This window comes from Wyeomyia smithii, chromosome 3 (assembly GCF_029784165.1).
Source record: "Wyeomyia smithii strain HCP4-BCI-WySm-NY-G18 chromosome 3, ASM2978416v1, whole genome shotgun sequence".
Taxonomy (NCBI): domain Eukaryota; kingdom Metazoa; phylum Arthropoda; class Insecta; order Diptera; family Culicidae; genus Wyeomyia; species Wyeomyia smithii.
In genome coordinates this window covers 98,179,928-98,201,976 of record NC_073696.1, presented here as the reverse complement: position 1 = coordinate 98,201,976, position 22,049 = coordinate 98,179,928, and the positions used below count along the sequence as shown (strand labels likewise).

Sequence of the window (22,049 nt, the reverse complement as noted above, 5' to 3'; positions counted from 1 at the left end):
TTCATGGGAGCCCGCGGCACCGCGTAGCAGATACTTGCGTTTCGGCAAGTTATGCAGTAATTCTGCGAATACAGCGTGCCCACACACCATCTATTCATCGACTTCAAATCGGAACACGACACAATCGATCGAGACTATCTATGGCAGATAATACACGACGTGTGTGGTAGAAGCATCAAAGGCACCTTCGAGCACCTTCGAAACTCGGAAGAGGTTCAAGAGAAGACAGTGCTCATCTCTAACCTCGGAAATTTATCGGTAATCGCGCATACTTTAGTCTCCGGAGGACACTCCGATCGAGTAGAATTCACTACCGCACCAAGTTGAATATCTACAGGACATTGATCAGACCAGCCATGAGACATACACTATGCTTATGGACGATCCTTGCGCCCTTGCGGTCTTCGAGCGGAAGGTGTTTCGTACCAGCTTTGGTGGACTGCAAATGGAGAACGAAACGTAGGGAAGGCGAATGAACCACGTCCTGCAGGAACTGCTTGGGGAGCTGTGATCTCTCGTTCACACCGCTCAGATTGGCAGGTTGCGAAGGGCTGCGCATGTCGTAAGGATGCCGACGACTGCCCGGTAAACATGGTCCTTGGAACTAATCTGTCATGAACGAGACGGAGCAATGCACAGCGGGCAAGGTGGATCGATCAGGTGAAAGACGACCTGCGAACCTGACACAGACTGCAGAGCTGGCGAACTGCAGCCATGGACCGAATGGAGTGGATACGACTCTTTCGTACATCAAGGGCCACATTACGGCTTGAGACTGTTTGGTAAGGTGAGGATATAACCGGAACATATTAAGATAAAAAAGAGCTTCAAATACCAGAGATTTATTAGTGCTTAGTAAGTCTTAATTGATCCAAAATATTCGTTGTTGAGTGGATTGTTTAGAACACCAGTTTTTTTCTAATAATACAAATTGTGTGCGTTTTCTCCGGTAGTTGATATGAAAAAACCATCTGCGATTGCTAACAGCGTGAAAATTTGAAAATTCCTTCAAGCGTTAACAAATCTCAACTGAAAATTTTGCTATGGCTGCAATAATTCACTAAGAAGTATTGTACAGTTTAAGTTAGATATTTAGTTTAAGCATTGATACTTAATAACAACTTGGTTCAATTATTGCCACTGTTTCCCAAAGCGCAAGAATCAGATTACAAATCTCTTTGAAATCAATGCAATTAATTTAGCTGTAGTTTGACAATTTCACAAAATGACATTAATTCATAGCATAAATTTCGTTTTCATTCCGCACCTACATAAAGTCAATCACTGATGATCCACTATAGTCTACATGCAAAAATCGTGCCTCAGTTCAATGTGCCAATGCTCTTTGCTAAGCTAAAATGCCCAAATTGATGTCTTGACACTGCTCTTGCTTCGAGAGTATCGAGAGTGGTAAAACTTTAAACTTTTTTTTGTGGCTGTGCCTGTGGAGATGCCAGCGCAATATGCGTCCGATTCTAGTTGAAATGCCGGGGTGCAAGGCAGTGGACTGAAGACTCACGAAAAGTTGCTCTTTTGTATTGGTAGTAGTGGCCAGCCACTCAAAGCAGATGATTAAGAGCTCTGAACATGCCAATTATAGAATAAATGAATTGGAAATAACTAGTTTGTGTCGTTATTCAGGAGGCTGCACGAGTTTTTTTTCTTATATTTAATGCAGATTTTTTTGTCTGCTCATAGCAGTAAACTAATGAGCATTAATATTTTGTTTATTTATTGCATGTTTTCATAACCTCATCATCGAGTTTTTTTTGTTAGGCGATACAGTTTGATGTATAAATTAGCCTAGAGGATTCGTTCACGATGAAGAAAAAAGCAATAAAATTATTGACCTTCTCGGAATCTACAAACGTGGGAGAAATCGTCTAGTTCATTGCAATAATCTATTTCTCATTTGAGAGCGTATCTTAAAAAAGAGCATTTGGTTTAGTTAGTAAAAGTTAATTGGTTTAATTAGTAAAAGTTTATACCATGCTGATTAGCTTGTGTTGTACATTTGATCAGATGGAATTCACTACATCTCTAGCCTTGACCAAGATACCAACCAACAATTATTTGCCTATTTCTATTCCTCACAACCTAAATATTTGAAAGCTGTAATCACTGTGGTAAAAAAAACTAATACAAATAATTACAAACACTTTGTCCCACAGCGGTATGATTAGCCTCTTCGGTCAACCATATGGTTCGCACTTTTTTTCTGTACTCGGCTGCTAATATAATAACCACACTCAGTGCAAACCAGATTGGGAACAAGTGCGAATTCACCTTCGCCCAATCAATCGGTGGTATTGTTAGCGACAGACAGGTTCGCAGTTTAACTGCGTTCATTTTGCCGTCAGCTGTCAGAGAAGTGCTTGGCGCAAAAAAAACGCAAAACGCACCATAACGCATCACCGCTTGTGTTCTAGAGACCCATATTCATATAAAACCTCATTGCTGACTCTGTGAGTCAATTAAAATTGTTAATGCCTGGCTGAAAAAAGTGCTGTCATAGAGTCATACCCCATTGAAATACTATTATTGTTATTGCTTCACCCTATATTGGCTAATGACCTATCAAAACACCATGATTCAAGGGTTTTCACCCGACACCTGCAACAGTTCTTGCAGGAAATCCAACAAAACAGTGTTGCGAGTATCTTGTATGTATGGAAATTTTAGCATGGAAGGTTTTCTCACAATTTTTATACCTGCACATAACTGAATTTCTCAGATGAAAAAATTGAAAACTTAAATATGTAACGTGATAACAACGATCCACAAGCGACGAACCTTTCTGGTGAAATTTCTGATAATACCGTTTCTAGTGACAAAATCCTTATCAACGAAAGTATCTTCAACCATAGTTTTAGCCTGAACTGAATTTATTTTATAGTCTATTTAAAGTCGATAACACATCGACTCAAATTAAAAATGTACTCAGATGGAAAAGCTGAATTTGATATCAAATAAGTTGATATTTAAAGTGTCCAAGAGCATAACAAAATCCCGAGTAAGTTAGTTAATTGGCATTCGCGGGTAACTTAAAATTAGGAATCAAAGAATCAATTAGTTTGTCCGAAACATTCAATTCCAATGATAATAATTGCTCGCCCTATCAGGGTCTCGCATGTATAGCGTACCGAAAAACACACTCTTTTAGATACTATCGGCCGTATGAAGTGAAAAATTGTGTATCGATAATTAAAAACATTCTAACGGCGACAAAGCGCATGCCATATCGCGTGTGGCAATCGAACAAAAATTGCTATTTCCGCTGGGGCCGATCCGTACATGCTGACTTTGACGCATTATCGCGCATGACACTAACTCGATACTCACGGCCCATAGTTGTAAGCTGTCTATCGGTACTTCATCATCCAATTGTTAATTAGTCAATGTTTGTATATTCGATGTCTACCCGACGAGGTTCATAATTGATAGATTGAAGAACAAGGAAGATAACCTGAGTAAACGTAAAATAATTTTTTTCTGGAAGTGGCTTTAAATTTCACCTATTATTCTATATATTTACAATTTTCAAACTAAACGCCACCAGAGCTATCCAATCGAATAAACGTATCAAAGCGATTCCTTTTAGCGTGTGATCGGATTAAACAAACCGTGCGGTAATGAATGCCAGGGGTGGCAACCACAAAATTGTTCTTCAGCTTGAACTTGCGCGGTTGACGCAGATAGCCATCGGGAGCGGACACAGTTTAGCTGCACGACGTATAGCACGCCATCAGCAAACAAGATAGCGCTCTCAAAACCTCAGAAGTACGCGCCAAATGTGATTAGGGCCGGAGATACGCGGTCAAACGCAGGCGTGAACGTAATTAAATTATTTTAACCATGTGAACCTTTTACGATCTTGATAAATGTGCACTGGAAGCAAGAGTTATGCGACCGGCAGGCAATCGTACGCATCGCATCGTACGTACGTCACGAGATAAGAGTCCTTGGACCATTTGCAAGCTAGCTTTTCTAACAGCTTGGTATTTTACTAGATTAAGAGCAGCTCAGTTTGGTTATAATTGATGGTCGAACAGTCGTGAGTAAGTATAATTTTGCTTGGGATTCTTCCTTCAGCTGAACTAGTACAACCTGTACAGCGTAAAGGGTAGCACGTGAAGAAGTCCTTTCATATTTCAGCCACAAATTCTGAGGTACCCCAAGTCACGGTGCGGCGGCGCCGTACACAGCAACCAACCGCAACTAGGTCGGATGAGTAGAAACAGCGCACAAAAAAAGTTCCACTCACCACTGCCTTTCTGAGTCATTGTCTAGCTGATGATTCACATTTTTCATTGAGCGCCGATGGATGACCCGTTGAGGCTCTGCGCACCATAATATCACATCCAGTTTTCCATTATGATCGGTCAATTTAAAAGTTAACTCTTTAGCACTAAATTGGAAGTGTGCCACGCTTAAAGCGTCAGCTTAAGTAGACATCGGTTGTGTCTGTTGTATGTCTGTTTTTTTTCGTCTTCTAAAGTTTAATAATGAGCGGATATTGGAAGATTTGGTGTTGATTTGTCTAATTATAAGCTGGCACGTTGCGTCGAAGGGCTCCAACTACGCCGGCTGCGATGATCATAACGAGGAGTTCAAGTTCATGTGTTGTTTTTACTGGAATTTTTAGAGCAGCTATTTTAACTACTTCCGCCAGTTGTGTTTTTGGCAAAAACAGCTTCAAATACCTAAAGAGATTGATGGTTTGTTTTTGTCGGAAAAATATCCTTTCCAGTATGTTTCGTGTTAAGTTCAAGAAATTTAGTTTCTAGTTTATAACCAAAATTTGTGAGAACCATGATCAAATTTTATACAAGTCTATGTTACTGTTTTGTACTGATTTATAACATTCTGCGTCACCTGTGTGCTGGTGAGCCGCTCGAGTAAACAACCTGGGGAAATCCCAAACTTCCGCGGTGTGACAGCGTTCAGGTGGAACAGGTTGTTTACGTTATTCAGGAGGAGATTTCGTTTTTTTTGCTACTCCCTCACATGCTTCAAGCCGAAGCCGAAGTCAAGCCGAAATCCTATAACTGGTTTAATTTCTCTTATCGCTAAGTTCACTTTGACAGGACAACACGTTAGTCTCGACATTTATTTCTTTTGCAAATCATACTTGTTTGATGCCCACTTAAGTCCTTGATCTTTAGGACACGTTATTCCAGGTTTGATTGCCAACTATCTGCAAGTCATCTTTATTTGTTACCAAGTCATTGATCTCCGCAGAATAGTTTAAGATCACTCTATTAACTGGCGTTCTACTTCCTTTGTGCTTGGATGTTGCAGTATAGAAGTACATCATGTTGCAGAAGAAATAAAGATCAGAGTTATTTGTGTATTTTCTGTGTCTTTCGAATTTTTCTGTTTTTTACAATATTATATTAAAATAATTTCAAGGTAATTCTATGGTTTCATATAAAATGATGGTTTTTAATGTATGTTGCTGAGTCTCTTAGTTACATAATTGATGGTTATGGAGAATTTTTGAAAAAGCACAGCTCAGAGAAGTTTAAAACTATACATATATGATCTTAAAGGTTATCTCACTCAAATTCCTCCCTACTGTATTCCCAACATCCTTTTTATAGGGAATTTCTTCTTTCCACTGGGTCAGTGCAAATCTATTCAGAATTAAAGAAATGATATCGCGGAAGATAGTGCCAGATAGTTGTTTACGAACTATCGCACGCTTAGCTTTGGGGCTAATAGCGGTCTCAATCAACTAGATTAGTTGAGAGAATTCGTTATCGATATTGTTTTGGCACATTTTGTATGTGTAGGATAAGTACAACGATACACCGTGCCCCAGTGCTAAGTCGAGAAAATTTCCAGCTCGAAAAGATCCTCGACTCGATCGGGAATCGAACCCGATATCACAACCGTGTGGAAGAGCTAGCCGACCGACATCGCTAACCACAGAGCCACGGGGACCTAAGCACGTGCGGTGGTGGGCAAATGGACAAATTTTGCGTTGCGCTTCGGACAGCACGCCAGGTTGATGCTGAGTCAAAATAAAGCGAATAAAGAAGGGTTTTGAAAATTGAAAAAAAAACTCGCTATTAGGTTGCTTAGAATGAGTTTTAAAGCTCATTTCTGACGCAGAATAGATTTTACTTTAATAGGATGCCATTCCGAAATATCGAAAATAGATTGAAACGGCAAAATGAAAGATTTCAAACGCTTGCAACTTTGTTACTACTGAACGGATTTTAGTCATACCTCGTTGGATTAGTTTAGTTTACTTGTTTAGTTTATGAAAATGATTTTTGGAACATTTTTTCATAGCAAAGAGGGTAAAATTTATAGCCAATTTGATTATAGTTCAACCAATCGTGTGCCCGCAGTGATGCAATTCAAGCATTTCCCCAACCGGCACTAAAGTATATAAACGATTTGACTTTGTAAACGATGTGTTGCTGTAGTTGTTGCTTTGTTAGCTCACCGGAAGTATAACTGTCACTAGTCACATATAAAATTGTTGTTGCTTTATTGTTCATTTGATCACTGTAGCAACATGATGATTTACTGAAATCTGGATCGACCAATAGCAAGCAGACTTGCCGCAGCGAAGCAGGCGACGGTTCTATGTTTGTATGGTTTTTGCAGCATTCCGGACGGTGCCTTGTTTATTAGTGCATCAAAATTATATATTTGAAGTAGTTATTATTTTTCTGCCAATCGCTAGAGCGTGTCTAATAGTGATTGAAGCTTTTAAATCTCGCTTTTCTTCCTAGTGTTCATTTTTTGACCGCAGACGGGAAAAACAACTATCGAAAATGTTTCAATTTCCCCACGATTTCCTCGTCTTCATCTTTATACTGTGTTTATATTGTTTTTATATAATGATACACCAATGGCACTTTTTGAACTTATTTATCAATCATTTATCAGTTTGAGAAAGGCCACTTGTAATTTGTACTTGGCAGCAGGAACGAAACAAATCACTCTAAGCTAGTATATTTCGTAATAGTTGTAGTTTCGGACCTAATATACTGGGTTAGCTTTTCCGGTAACAGGAATACCACGGGAAACTAAGCTTGGCTGCTCTACCGCTTGTCTGTGGCCCACTTGTGTCCTTGGTGCCGACGAAAAACTAATGCACTCCGCGCGCGTCTTTATACCTAAAAAAAAACAAAGCGCAGCGCAGCCCAACCCTTTTTACATTCTTCCATAATACTGTGTGCGTGCCCCGCCCACTTGTCGCGTTAATCCTCTCTGCAGGTATATGAGATGGGGGGGGGTTATTTCATCACATGATCATTCATTCGTCCACTTACATTCGCGTGATTCGGGAGTATACTTTGAAATCGGTTCTAGTCCACATTCATCCTACGTGTTTCTCGTTGTTACGTTCCTACCACATGAGTGCGAAACGTAGAAGAAGACGCACAGCCAGTCCTAAAGCTGCTATCGCCACGGCCAGTACCCGTTAACTATGCGGGTTAATATAGGGGTACCTATCGATCTGGCGGATGCAATGTACCTTGGATTCGGGTTTTACAAAAAATACAAATTTCGGGCCCGGGTCGGGTTCGGGTTCAAGACTGAAAATGAAGTTTTCCCTGCTGCACTGTAATGCCTGATCATGCAAAAAAACACATTCTACTAAAATGTTGGCTCCTAACCACAAGTAACTATCTGACAGACCTTCACATACCACATTACGCCCTCAACAGATACGTCAATACTTTCAGTTTTTCTCAATTTCCAAGACTCATTTCAAACTGAAAACTCGAAAAAAGTTTCATAATTGATCCTTCTCCAATCAATATTTAAATACTCAAAAGAAGAATTGGTAGCTAAAAAAATTTGAAAGTAAATTTGAAAAATATTCTAAATAGTCAAATAAATTTCTTTTTGAGCGTCTTAGTAGATTGGAATTGAATATTGAGAATAGGTTATGTTTCCATTTGATTCTACTACAAAAGCTTTGTAGTAGAATTAAATGGAAACATGACGTATTCTCAATATTCTAAATGGTGTTTGCATAATACAACAGCCATAAAACTGCTTCGCCTTGTAGACAACAACAGGATGTTTATTTTGCTCTGCATCCTTTGAAGAAAATCTCATTCAGCCGGTACTTTTTCCGCACCGATAATGTGCATCATTAATATATCCCTGCCCGACCGCACACAGACCATAAACACCAATCGGCACCATTTCGTACAGAGCGTCTTGTGATCCAAAGTCACTATTCATGCGACTGTTCGCTGACCCTGAACGATCACCAAGTCCGTCCGGTCTCTTTCAAATACATGCTGCTATCACTGCCGATGTTTACGGTCAGTTGGTACTGAGCTCCACTCCAAGTACAGACCATCAACAGGTTCGCTTTACCCCGCGTGCATGGCCCTCTGCATGTGTCGGTGCGGACAAACCGGTGCAGCAGTGCAGATTTGTACTGCCTGATAACTTAATTTTTTATTTGCTCTGCTACTCTCCTCAACACTGGCTTATTATTATTATGTTTTCGTGAGGTGCCAACCACGTTCGGGGTGACACCGCGCCTCACCTTACTGTCACTTCGCATGCTCCCTGGCCCTGCAATCCACGTTCGCTCACGCTGACTCACTTTGCGGTTCATTCATTCGTTTTTCATTCATCCCGAAAGGCCAACATGAGCCCCTCGGCAGCGCAATCCAACGACGGGCTGAACGAGTTTAAGTTGAGCCCGTGCAAATAAATCATTTTCGATTTAGCTTGACATGTGTTTCCATGCGCTTTTCAAGAGTGTGGGAACAAAGTTGCAGAGTAGCTCGCGGTCTGCCGTACCTTCCCAATTACTATTACGTGCATTAGAATGTGCCTTGCAGATTAATGGCAATGGATGAACAGCAACAACAGGAGAAAAATAGAGATATTTATGGGTGTGATGCAGATGAAACTCAGTATAACTTGCTGAAGCGTTATTGAGACAAAAACTGTCATATTTTTAATATCTGTAATTTTACTAATTTAGTAAGTGCAAGATAGTTAGCAACACATATTTTTAAGTAATCCGCTTCAATTCAAAAAAGGTCGGCTAGCTCAAACGAGCAATGACTTTAACCATGTTTTTAACTTTCCCTCTAAGCATTAACTTTTTTTTTCTCCTCATGTTCAAAGTCAGCCCAATTTGAAAATTTCGAGATTAAGACCTCTACACATTTGGCACACAAAAACTCAATCAAAAACTACATATCTTCCGAGACCGCGCTGGTTGCCAAATTTAAATTGATTGCAATTAATGTGACCAAATCCTTGCAACCATTTATCTTGCCTGTCTAGGCCGGTTGTGACAGCGCTGGTTCCAAACTGTCTCCTCTCACTTTGGCTCCGGGGCAGGAGTGCAGATCAGTCACGTTAATGGTACTGGCTTTCGGTCGAATTCGCGCGCACTCTCTGTGGATCGGAGCGGAGGAATGGCGAATTGTATAAATAATTACCAGCGGCCGACCGATCCGGCTTCACATGCACATGTAGGTACCTATGTGCACCAAAAGTGGTTGATTCTGTGGCACGATCAATGCACGGCAATGCTCCGTTGTGTCAGAAAGTCAGCTTTACAGTTCGTGAACCACAAGTCCGTGCAGCGAGATGTCAAGGTTACAATGTGTATTACTTGCCAACCTCGGGGGGATTATGCAACACACACGGACAGGTAACTGGGAGGACTGACGCCAGGAGTGGAACAAGTTGTTTAACCCCCCAATCGAGCCAAGCCCACACCTGAGGAAAGTTCGTAATGTGGTTAAATGTAACGTTCGAATACGTGTCATGAGCAACTACCGCTAATCGGTGGATGTTAACCGAATACGGCAGAATGAACTTTTTTATACATCTTCTAAAGTCTCCTTGCTACTTAAACGCTAAACCGTAGCCGTGCGCACGGAAAAGAAAATTTTGGATAGATCAAACTCTCAGACGACGAGCAATTTTTTTGTCTGTGACAACTAGAGGTGAATATGCAGTAAGAATGTAATTGTTACTCTATAAGCAATAAGCAATTCTTTTCTAGAAAAAAAGTATTGTCTACCCAAACAAACATTTGCTCTGTGCGATGCTAACTTGTGCCTCACATGTAGAGCAACAGATAGGTACATTTTGATAATAATGACGAGCTCTATGATTGTTGTGTTTAGAAACAATCCCAAAATATTTGAAAAAACCTCCCGACTGATCTCGAGGTGCAATGCAGATTTGACATGCCAGTCGTCGTAGATTCGAGTCTCGGCTCGGATGAATGTCGGTAGAATCATAGCGCTAGGAGGGTTGTCCTGTACAGTAAACAGTTCATCCTTTGAGTTGATCCTTTAATAGTATTTCACAGGCGAAATGCAATGTGATGGTCAAATATATTAGAGAAATGAGCAATTCTTCATAAAACAAAAAATAAATAGGATAGAAAACACAGGATCTGAAATATACTAGATTTGAAAGAAATCGAATCCAAGCACCTTCGGAGGATTTTTTTTTCAAATTTGGGATCCTGTGTAAACCATCTACGATCAGCCCTTAAATATGATTTTAATAAATATAAGATTGATAAAAATGTAAATTGAAAGAACTGGCGATATTCGAACTGATTTCTTATAGAAAACTATTTAAAGAATAAGTTTGCTAAAAGAGTTCTTTTGGGTAGACTTGATCCCTCAAATTCGTGGAAACATGATCCCTTTGTGCCGAAATCAACAAATATCAACAAATATATTAAATTATACACTGCTACAATCAAAGCGAATGTTGTCAGAAGAGTATTGTCGAAAATCATCACTGCTGCATGCAGTAAAACAAAAATTATTCTTAAACACAGCACAACTGGCAACCCTGCATCGCAAGTTTGACAGTTGTACACGTATCGCTATCAAAACAACAAAAACTCGCGACCGTTTGTCGACTGGTGAATGTTTCCAGTCGAAAATCTGTGTAAAACTGTTAAAACATAATGAATTATTGATCTTTCCATCATGAATACGTACCAACAAACCAAAAGATGGTTCTACCGCACTTGCCTTAAAAATCTGTAACCGCTGTGCTTGATGGTCAACAAATTAAAACGATCGCCCGGCAGTTCGGTTTACCAGTGATGACACTCAAGTGGTATTCCCGGAAACAGAAAGCTTCCGACAAGTTGATCGAGTACGAAACGGACTATGGATCATCATCTAGACCATTGTCAGCTGAAGAGGAGAAAATACCAGGAAGCTCAACTATGGCCCAAGTCCTCTTGGCGGTATTTGTCAGTTTTCCGTTGCTGATGTTAAACCTATCCTCAAGAAATGGGTTAGCAGTGCATCGTTTGGGTGGTAGTGCGGATTTATGCGCCGCCAGAAGTGCCTGTTAGAATTAACCTGGCCAGAGAGGAACGTCAGGTATAGTCTCACTTCAGGTAATTGTAATTTGACGATATTGGTATGATAGAAAGTATACCGAGCCTGTACTAGAACAGTAAGCTTGAAACGAAAGGGTAAACTCTCACACAAAAGCACGAAATAAATGAAAAAGCGTATCATTTACTTCAATAGTGATACTGCCAATAATATGAAGTGCGGAGTACATAAAACACCTGAGCAATATCACAATAGATCAAATGTCTCTGATCGCAGTGATGAGTCCACACAGAAAAAAAGTGCCTGTTGGTACGAAAAGCGCAGGCAACCAGTCTGAGTCGTGCTACTAGCTTCAACAGGTACCTACCTATAATGCTGGCAAGTTGTTCAACAATTTGAAATCAATTGAGGCACGATATAATTTTGAATGAAACAGGGGTAACTACAGTTCCTACAGAGAAAATTTTGTGAGATTCCTCGAGTATTTCGTGAAGCACACCAAGTGCTCGAATGATAAAGCGTGCCTATTGGTCATGGATAATCACGACAAACAAACGCTCAAAACATACATTGCAACCGTGCGGTTGACGATCGGATGGGTCAGAATCAAGAAAAACTCTGACTATTTATCAAGTGTCGGTGTGTTTTGGTAAGGCACTCAAAAAAACTTTTACTGTGGATGACATCGTTAGTGGTTTCGAAACGACCGGGATTAAACCTTCCAATGAGGACATAAGAATTTTTCTCTATTCATTCGTAACTGACGGACCGGAACCGAAACCAGCAAGCAATGAGCCTTCATCGAACGTCGAAGCACTAGTTCATAGTGCAAGTGTCGAGCATCGATCAGGCGCTGAGCAGTCGTTAAGCAGTCCAGAAAGGACGTGTGCCAGAAATCAAAACGCCCATGCTTCTGAAAAACAAATTGCCGGATTCAACAAGTTCCTGTAGGTTCTGCTCCTGGCCAGATGATAACTGCGATCATCAAGCAATGACTCTCAGATTAGCTCAAACCTGTTCAGGGTGGAATCTAAACTCCAGAGAAAAACAGACCATTTCCCAAGACTTCTCCCTGCAAAAATACCAGGAAAAGTAGAACGTGTGGCGAGACTCAAATCCTGACGGACACTCCGGTTCGAGTAAAAGTCATGCAAGAATTCAAGGCAACCAGATAAAGAACGGCACGTCATACCTTTAATTTTTTTGACAACTTGACAATACTTTTTTTAACATTTATTTAGCCAATAAATTGTCTTCGAATTTTATTTATGAACTATTTGTAACTTTATCTGATAATTCATCCTCGACGATAAGTTTTACATGAATAAGTCCATGTGGAGATTGAATGACGCTTGAGTGTTTACATAATTAATGAATGACTCCTTAAACTTGTTATCAACATAAGCCATAAAACAAGATGTTTTTCAAAAAGTGGTTCAAGTGTACCCAAATGAAGGATCAAGTTTCCTCGTGTATGAGATTTTTTTTGCATTTTTGCATGTTTTACAAATTCAAACTTATCAGTAAACAAATTGGGATGCGGAGTACCATTATTTGACGTAGGACTACGTCTTAGTTTTCTATTCTAGAGTACATTTTGTGAAATTGAAAATGAAACTGGAAAATGTTGCATTTGCATCAGATTTCAAACGATTATAGTAAGCGAATGACTTAATGCATCTTAGTCATCTATGTGTCAGTGTATAGATAAAGTGTGTGATAATTGTTTAATGTTATGTTTAACATTGTTGTTCCACTGCCTAATGGTGAAAATAGGTGAAAAGTATCATGGTTGAGCTTTCCCATACACTTTCCTCGCTATTGCCTTGCCTCCCTAGCACGGATAACCATATCATGGACGGAACAAAATCTACTGCCTACATATTTTGACTCAGCAAAGTGTTTTGATTCATTTCTCATTCTAGAGTCTGCGTCGCCCCGCCTACATTGCAAAAATCTACGCTCAACTCGATACAAAAGACTGCGTGTAGAAAATTCAACTTCATTCTTGTTTTTAACACGATAGCAAGTGAAGCCCTTATAACTGTTGGAGATACACTATACACCGTGGCGTAGTGAAATATGTTAAACATGAGTTAAAATCAATATATGATATTTGTTCGACGTCACCATTTCATACAACCTCTAGGGTGGTATAGATTGTAGTATTTGTTATTTTTATAAAACTTTTATTATAGTTGCTAGGTTGAATTCGTCGTTCTTAGGAAAATCTTAAGCTAGCAATGCACTAGCAGTCAGTATTCTGTACTGTAATAGTGCAGTTTGTATGTGAATTTTTAGCGCCAATGACTTAATCTTGCTATGGACTTTGATAAACAGAATAATAAAGATCATAATTTCATTTTGCAGATATTGTAATATTCGTAATGGTTTTGGACCTCTCATAGCCAAATAGTTCGAAGGTTAAAAGGTACTTAACCGCATTAACCTGCAGAATCATTCAAAAATTTCCGAGGTGGGCACCAAAAATCTGTGAAAATTCACAACTGATGATTAGGAAACTTTGACAAGGAACGTGTAAACGCTGATAATTCAAAACTAGTAACTTAGCATTATTGGGAAAGTAATGGTTTATAAATTGCTCGTCTTTGGATAGCAGGACATAACTTGAATTGCAGTTCGGTTGCTTTTTTGCTTAAAGTGAAACTGGACGGTGTCTTTTTTCTATACAATTTTGAGGTTAGATTTCTTTTCACTTGACGATTTCAAGCGTTACAATCTCAGCTTACACCTAATAAATAGGACTCTAATTGCAACTTCATGCAGGCGCCAGCGGTGCAAACAATCGATCAAAGTTTTACACGCGTAGTTTTGATGATTTTCGAAAAAAATATCTTTTTTTTTTTGTTCACACAAGAAAAAAATATCTTGAAATATCTGGGCAGAATTCAAGCACAGACTTTCACCTTAACTCAAAAAATCAAATAACTGCACTTAACCTTATGCTTATGTTCGTATCATTTACCTTGACTAAACACCTACCTCCACGGCGTGTATTCTAGAACAACTTTATTTTAAAAAAATGGGCATCGCCAAAATCTTTACTATTTGAAAATATAGCTTTTTACCTTTCATTTGGGACCCTCAGGAAAATCATCCATCGCGGGCTTTCGAACCATTTTTTTTTTTCATTAAAAAGTATTTTGACAGCGAAGAGTCTAACTGCCGAGAGGATAGTACGGTGCTACAAATGAAAATAAAAATGCAAGAACTTTCGAAGCGACACAGTGAAGGTTGTAAGTTAGACGAGTGCAATTTTTGCTCAAAATGGAAATTTTCCAAACACTCTAAAATTTGAAGTTATGGTCAAAATGCCGGTATTTTTACCTCAGCGCATGAAAATTATTTTTAATAAATTTGTTTTTCAACCGGTTTTGAATGTTTTAGTCATTTTGGAAAGGGAAAAATAGAGTTTTCAAAATACATACAGGTTTCTACTAACTTCTTTAAAATATGTTGAGTTATTGGAGCGAAAATCCAAGTTTTTTGACTTCTCCACGAAAATTTACAACTTCACTTGAAATTTGTCAGTTATTTTTGTAAGAAAAGTACTACAAGTACAATAGCAGTTTGAAACTATATGCAATTTCGATAAAAAATAGAAGCTTTTGTTTGTAAATCGGCTGATAATTCGCTGAGTAACATGTTTTTTAAGGAAATCAGAATTTTTGACTTTCATCGAACAATAATATTTGGGCTCTTTTTTCCACGGTGCTACCAATAGAAGAAAATGCAACAACTTCTGATGCCACCTTGTGTAGATTGTAACAAATTATAGAGCATTTAAAGTACATTTTTATGAAAATGTGTGAAAATTTGTTCTCAAATTAAAAAAAAAAACATAATATATTTTAATTTTTTTAAAACTACTTATTGCATGTACACCTGAGTGAAATCTATAGATCTATCTATACATTTTGAAAGCCCTATTTTTCGCCTTTGGGAACATTTATAAATGACGTCGCATTCGAGGGGGAAGTGGGGGTTTGCAGTTTTGTGACGAAATGTGACGGGAGGAAAATGGGGGGGTCAAGCCAAGCTACGTAGCAAATATGAAACTAAGAAAACTGCTACTATGGGGGGGGGGCTAAAAAAGCTACGTCATTTATAGATGTTCCCTTTCCAAAACGATCTATATATAAAAGATTGATGGAAAAATGACAGAGTTGAAAATAAAAATGTGAACCACAGTTCAAAGGCGGAGTTTTGACAATAACTTCAAATTTTAAGGGTATTTGAAAAGCTTCAGGTTCGTGCGTAAGTAACACACGACTAGAGCTACAACCTACCCTTGTACCACCAAGTACCATGGAACGGGGTGAAATTGATCAATTTCAATAATATTTTCCAATTAACTAGCTTCATGTACATTTTTCCCAAAATAGTATATATTTAAAACAAGTACTGGTATGTGCTCTAGAAAACCCATATGGCTATTTGTAAAATTTCTGTCGTGAAACTCATGAAATAAATTCGAGAATTCAATGAGGTAATATGAGATAAATCGGGGTGAAATTGATCACCCCTGAAATCCATACATTCTATTGGAAATGTTTATGATAAATGATGATTTCTGGACAGAAAAATATCAATCACAGGTAGTTTGGAAACGAAAATAACGATATTTCAGGTTAAAGTTAGGTCATTTTGGTTCACGAGCTATAGTTTGCTAAATTTGCTCTTAGATCGATTCCAATTCGGTTTGTTGCAAACTGTAGCTCTGAAGTTTCCTGTGAATTCATCAGTATTACCTTGATGGTATGGAAAAATTATTGTTGAAAATTATATTTTTTGAACTTTTATCAAACTTTAGTTACTTCTCTATTAATCCCTAATTAAGATTACTTCAAATAAATTCAATACTTTTTTTGTAATTTAGGAACTTGTTCGATCAAATTCGATTGAGTTTTGACTGAGTTAGAATAATTTTTCGAAAATATGTTAAATTGTGCCGGGCATGCAAGGGTTAACTTGGACAGGTATGTGAATCTTTCAAAAGCTGCATTTTAGGACTCGTAAACATTGCCTAGTTTTGTAAGATCAGTATCTTTTAATTAGTATTTTTTTTTTTCACAAATTTCCAGGTGATCAATTTCACCCCATTCCACGGTATCTGCCGATTTTCATACAACAGCTTCTATTTGATTCATAATTTATTATAGTTTCAAAGTGTTTGTGTGCTTGTAGTACATTTCTTACAAAAATAACTGACAAATTTCAAGTAAAGTTGAAAATTTGCGTGGAGAAGTTTAAAAAATTAGATTTACACTCGAATAACTCAACATATTTTAATGAAGTTAGTGCAAACCTGTATATATTTTGAAAACTGTATTTTTCCCCTTTCCAAAACGGCTAAAACATTCAAAATCGGTTGGAAAACAAATGAGTTAAAAATAATTTTCATGCGCTGAGGTGAAAAAAACCGGCATATTGACCATAATTTCAATGTTTAGGGTTGTTTGGAAAAATTCTAGTATTAGCGAAAGTTGCACACAACTAAACTTACAACCTTCACTGCGTCACTTCAAAAGTTCTTGCATTTTTTTTTATTTGTAGCACCGTAATATCCTCTCGGTAGTTAAACGCTCTGCTGTCAGAATATTTTTTAATGAAAAAAAAAGTTGTTCGAAAGCCCGCGATGGATGATTTTGCGGAGGGTCCCAAATGAAAGGTAAAAAGCTATATTTTCAAATGGTGAAGATTTTGGCGATGCCCATTTCTTTAAAATAAAGTTGCTCTTTTTACACGCCGTGACCTCCCAGACCTTAATTCTGCACACGATCATAACTCTGGAAGCAATTTTGCAAACGTTTATGTCACAGCGTGGTAGTCATTTTATTGCAATGTGAAAAAGTTTGTTCGTACATCAACGACAAATTATTCACACCAAGCCTCTGAAGATCCATTGAAAGGTGTTTTTTTTTGCTTGTACTTCAATGACCCACATCTACATTATGCTGCATGATTTATGTTGAGTGAGACAATCTCACGCGACGGACGGATGATTCACAACCGAACTCAGTTACAATGTTGAACATATGAGAGATCCAGTTAGAGCTCTTCTTTTTCGGCTTCAAATGACCTCTCCTCTAGTCTGGTTTTATTGTTCATTGACGATTTTCATGCAAGAGATATTCACGGTTGTAGTTTTTAGATAATAATCAATTCATGAGCACTTTTAACAAATTCGGTCTTCTTTGATCTCTTTTGTCGAGGGAGGACATATCGAATTGTGTGGGAAAATCTGGCTATCATCAAATTGTATCAGAACATTTTGAATACGGTACTTTTTGAGGGCGTGTAACATTCGAAATGAAATCAGTCAATCTGTCACAACTTAACACCTGGTATGTAATCATGTTAACCTATTTTTAATTATGCACTTTCAAAAGGCAATTAACCACGAAACCGCGAAACGACCATGAATGTCGGTGATCATTCGCACAAGAGAGCCCGCCGTTAATCAGAACGAAAAAAGGCTTGGGTGAGCCCAATCTGACAGATAAAGGCCAATGTTACACCCTGCGTTCAGTTTGTTTGAATACCTCAACATACCTACGCTAAGTTTGGCTTGTGGAACGGCATGGAAGAGTCAGATTAATGAATTCCACTTACCTACTGTGAGTATGATTAATAATGACAGACTCGTGAAACTGATGCACTCATAATTGCATCTTTGATGGCATGAAGCACTGCGATAAAGTGTGTTTCATTCCACCGGTGATGCTAATTGAAACCGAGTTCGATCAAACCATCGAAAATGTGTCCATATTTTCTAGCTTTACGATCTAACACGCCTCGGTCAGAACAAGTTCGGCTAGTGGCTCTGTGCGGCAGTTGCTATTTCTCACTTACAACGATCAACGTCGAGTTGAAAGTACACACCAGGGTCAAGTAGATTGATCTGAGGAAGGGCAATGTCACAGCGCACGGTACATGCTGCAAGCTGAAAGGCTCTTTGCTGTGCCTAACTGGTTGAAATAGATTTATATTTTATGTTCCTGCAAGAAGTAGTTTGGTGTTGGACACCCCTTATAGCCGAATTCTCGCAACTTGATATGATCACTCTACCAACTGGAAGCGGTTTTGTGTCATATTTTATGTGACGCTATCTTGTTGGTCGAATTCTCGGTGATCTCGTTGGTTGGAAGAAGTTGCTTAAAGATACACCCTTCACATAATTGTTTTCTCTTTTTTTGCCTTATTTTGGGGAGAGAAATGAAATGAAAATTTCGAAAAAAAATTCTTACGTAACATGTGGATGACTCCTTTCATGTCAATTTGGTTCCTAATTTTGGTTTGAAAGTAAAACCAGATCCCAAAAGTATTTTTTTCGAAACGTCAACTCAGTGAGTGTCAACATTGGTGGTATTCTGTATAGTCTCCTATGTGAATATCAAGGTTGCTTATCAATACTACTGACAGTCATTGTTTCTCCGACGGTCGAATATTGGCTCGCTACAATCGCCACCGCCAGTAATCCCGACATTCAGCGCAAAAGAGCTCGGCAAACATTTGAGTGCTTCATTACTCTTGGGAAAATACCATTGAGCTGGTGCAAACAGTTGATAAGTAGCAATGCTTAAGGATAAAACAAATATTCTTCTTAGTAAGTTTCCCATGCATTTTTTAACATTCTGGTAAATTTTTATTTAGCACGAAATCGTGTCATTTTTCTATCTGGCTATTCTCACTTGTTCAAAGATTTACAACCTCAATTGACTTACTAGAGCTTTAAACGAGTCCGGACTGCTGCAGTGATATATAAGTGTCAATAGTCGCACAAACGTGCCCGCGTAATTAAACCGTAAAGTCGATTTCATTGAAGCCACGGACAAGCGCTTGTGAGCTTATCTTGTTTGTTGAAAGAAATTCCAACCGTATTATTTGTTAACAGATGCTTTTGCCTCTGCAGGAGCGCCCATACTTGTGTCAGTTAAGTGCGAGACGGCTAAATCGTGCACGAGCTTACCTTACCTACCGAGATAGCTATCTATTTGTGAAAAAAAATCGGACTTCAATATACATTAAGAGATCCAAACCATAAATTAAAGTGGAACTTCGGGCCATTGATTTGAACAGTTATTGCTCCTCGAGCGACCCCCGGAAAGAAACAAAACTGTACCTCACGATTTATAACTCCATCATAAAAGTGATTTGGGCAGGCAAGTTTGGGGTAGGTCCAGAACGGCCAGACTGACCGACGGCAAGCTTTTTTTTCCAGAATCACGTTTTACAGCCTTGGATGTAATAAAACGATGAATTTCCTCCCTAATCGTGTACAGCTTTAACACATTTGATTTGAACCGCACACTGCGGCTATTTAACTGATCGCTTCAATCAATGTGAGCCTGCTAGGCTGGTATACATATCATTATAGTTGTTCGGAATATTTGTGTGAGTAATCAAATATTGTTCAAATTATTGATTAAAACATGTAGGTATTACAAATGATTTCTAATTAATCCAACTTTGACTAGGTGATAAAAAAATTCTCAGTATAATTGGTAATCTAAAACACACTGAAAATATTTTTTCGTTATTCTCTGCACGCACATTTCGTAAACATGAAATTCGTATATTGTACAGCTTTTTTGCTGGATGTATAGAACATTCGTACTGCAAGTTATCGAATAGAATTGCAACTTTACGCATAATTTGTACAATTCACGAATGTACTTTCATACGAACGTGGATAACAACGAACAAAAAAAACGGGAAAAAACGAAATTTTCGTGTTCTGTTATTTTTGATTTCGTATAATGTACATGTTATTGCGTAAGCTTACTAATTTTTCGTACTATTTACATTATGCAGCGTTTGTTTGTACGATTGATTGCGTTCATTTCTTGAACCTTTCGTTACGTATACGAATAGAGATCTGCAACCATTTTGACAGTTCTGACGAAAGTATGTACCTTCATATTTAATACTCATTAAAGATATACCACATTGCAAATATTTTTTCGTTATTCCACTCACGCACAATCCGTAAACATGGATTTCGTAGAGTGTACAGCACTTTTGTTGATTTTATAGAACATTCGTATGGCAAGTTATCGAAAAGAATTGCAACTTACGCATAATTTGTCCAATTCACGAATGTACTTTCGTATGAACGTGGATAACAACGAGTAATTACTTGAAGGTGTTCTGTGATTTTTGATTTCGTATAAACAGAGCTGGTAGCCACATGGTTACAGAGTCCGCTTTGATAAGCAGATGGTCGTGAGTTCCACTCCTTCTCTCTCACACTTGGTCCGAATCCGTTGCTTTTCCACGATGAGGTAGAGAACATTTATACGTTTCTGAAACAACTTCACTTTCGCATCGATAGAACCGCCGCGATACATATAACCTCCGCTCAGCTCAGGTTTCGTATTGAAATAACTTTCGTGAACATTTGTACGTCTCTGGGGTTAAGTTGGGAAGGCGTGCGTCGTCGCTCTCTCGCAATCGATAGAACTAGAATCGCGTTGTGGCAAAAACCGGTGATGATCAATCTTTCTCTCTTTTATTTTTGATTTCGTATAATACTAATTTTTCGTACTATTTACATTATGCAGCGTTCTGTGTACGAATTATTTGCGTGAGCTTACTAATTTTTCGTACTATTTACATTATGCAGCGTTCTTTGTACGAATTATTTGCGTAAACTTATTAATTTTTCGTACTATTTACATAATGCGGCGTTCTTAGTACGAATTACTTGCGTGAGCTTACTAATTTTTCGTACTATTTACATTATGCAGCCTTTGTTTGTACGATTGATTGCGTTTATTTTTAAAACCTTTCGTTACGTATACGAATATAAATCTGTAACAGTTTTCACAGTTCTGACGAAAGTACCTTCATATTTATTACGCATTGGTTTCGTTGCAGAAAATAACAAAAGGTTTTGTATATAAAACATACGTTTTCGTGGAATAAACTAAAATATATTTTCAGTGCACCCGCGGCATGCTCACCAAAAATCACGTTCAGCATATCGAATCGCGTGCTGAACAAGTCCATAACTTGACATTATTAAACTATCAATAGGTAGTATTTATTAGCGTAAAATTTGGAGTATAAATCATTCCGGCTAGGCTATAATTAACACGACACCCGTGTCTATCTGATCCAGTATAAGACAAATTGACCTGCATACTCTTTAGTAGCCCGCATAGATGAGAGTAAAGCATGGACTACAACATAAATATAGAAAAAAATCGAGCTAACCTGTTGACCTCAGAGAGCTCTACTTTTTTGTTGGACTGTTCAGGTTTCAGTTCACCTCTAAACTTCTGCACAAATCAACGGCGTAAACTCAACGTAACGCGACGGCAACTGCCGTGGGTTCACGGAAAACTAACAAATTATGTCATAGGAAAAAAATGCCCTGAGGTCTCTGCCGCAAATGGAACACACGAGTTTCATTCATGAAATGGCAGCTGAACTTGGTTCTAAAAAAAGGCCCCACAAAGTATTATCATCTCAATTAATCAACCCAAAGCTAATTGTCTGCTAGTGAATGATTTTAGCAGCAAAAGGAACCGTTTTTCGGAAATCGTCCATCTCCGGCGGCCTACGTTTACGACCGAGGCGTTTTAGTCACTTCCTCCGAGCTCGGCATGATTGATAGCGGAGCGCACAAGATATGCAGCGGTAATCTTAAAATAAACTAGTAGCTCAGTCACTGCACTGCCAGCTGCGGGCTCG

The 22,049-nt window shown here is 38.5% G+C and overlaps 1 protein-coding gene across 6 annotated transcripts in view; it reads right to left on the bottom strand.

Annotated features, from left to right (window-relative positions):
- LOC129726929 (aquaporin AQPAe.a) overlaps positions 1-22,049 on the bottom strand; it is a 115,343-nt gene that overhangs the window by 29,681 nt on the left and 63,613 nt on the right. The window lies entirely within an intron of this gene.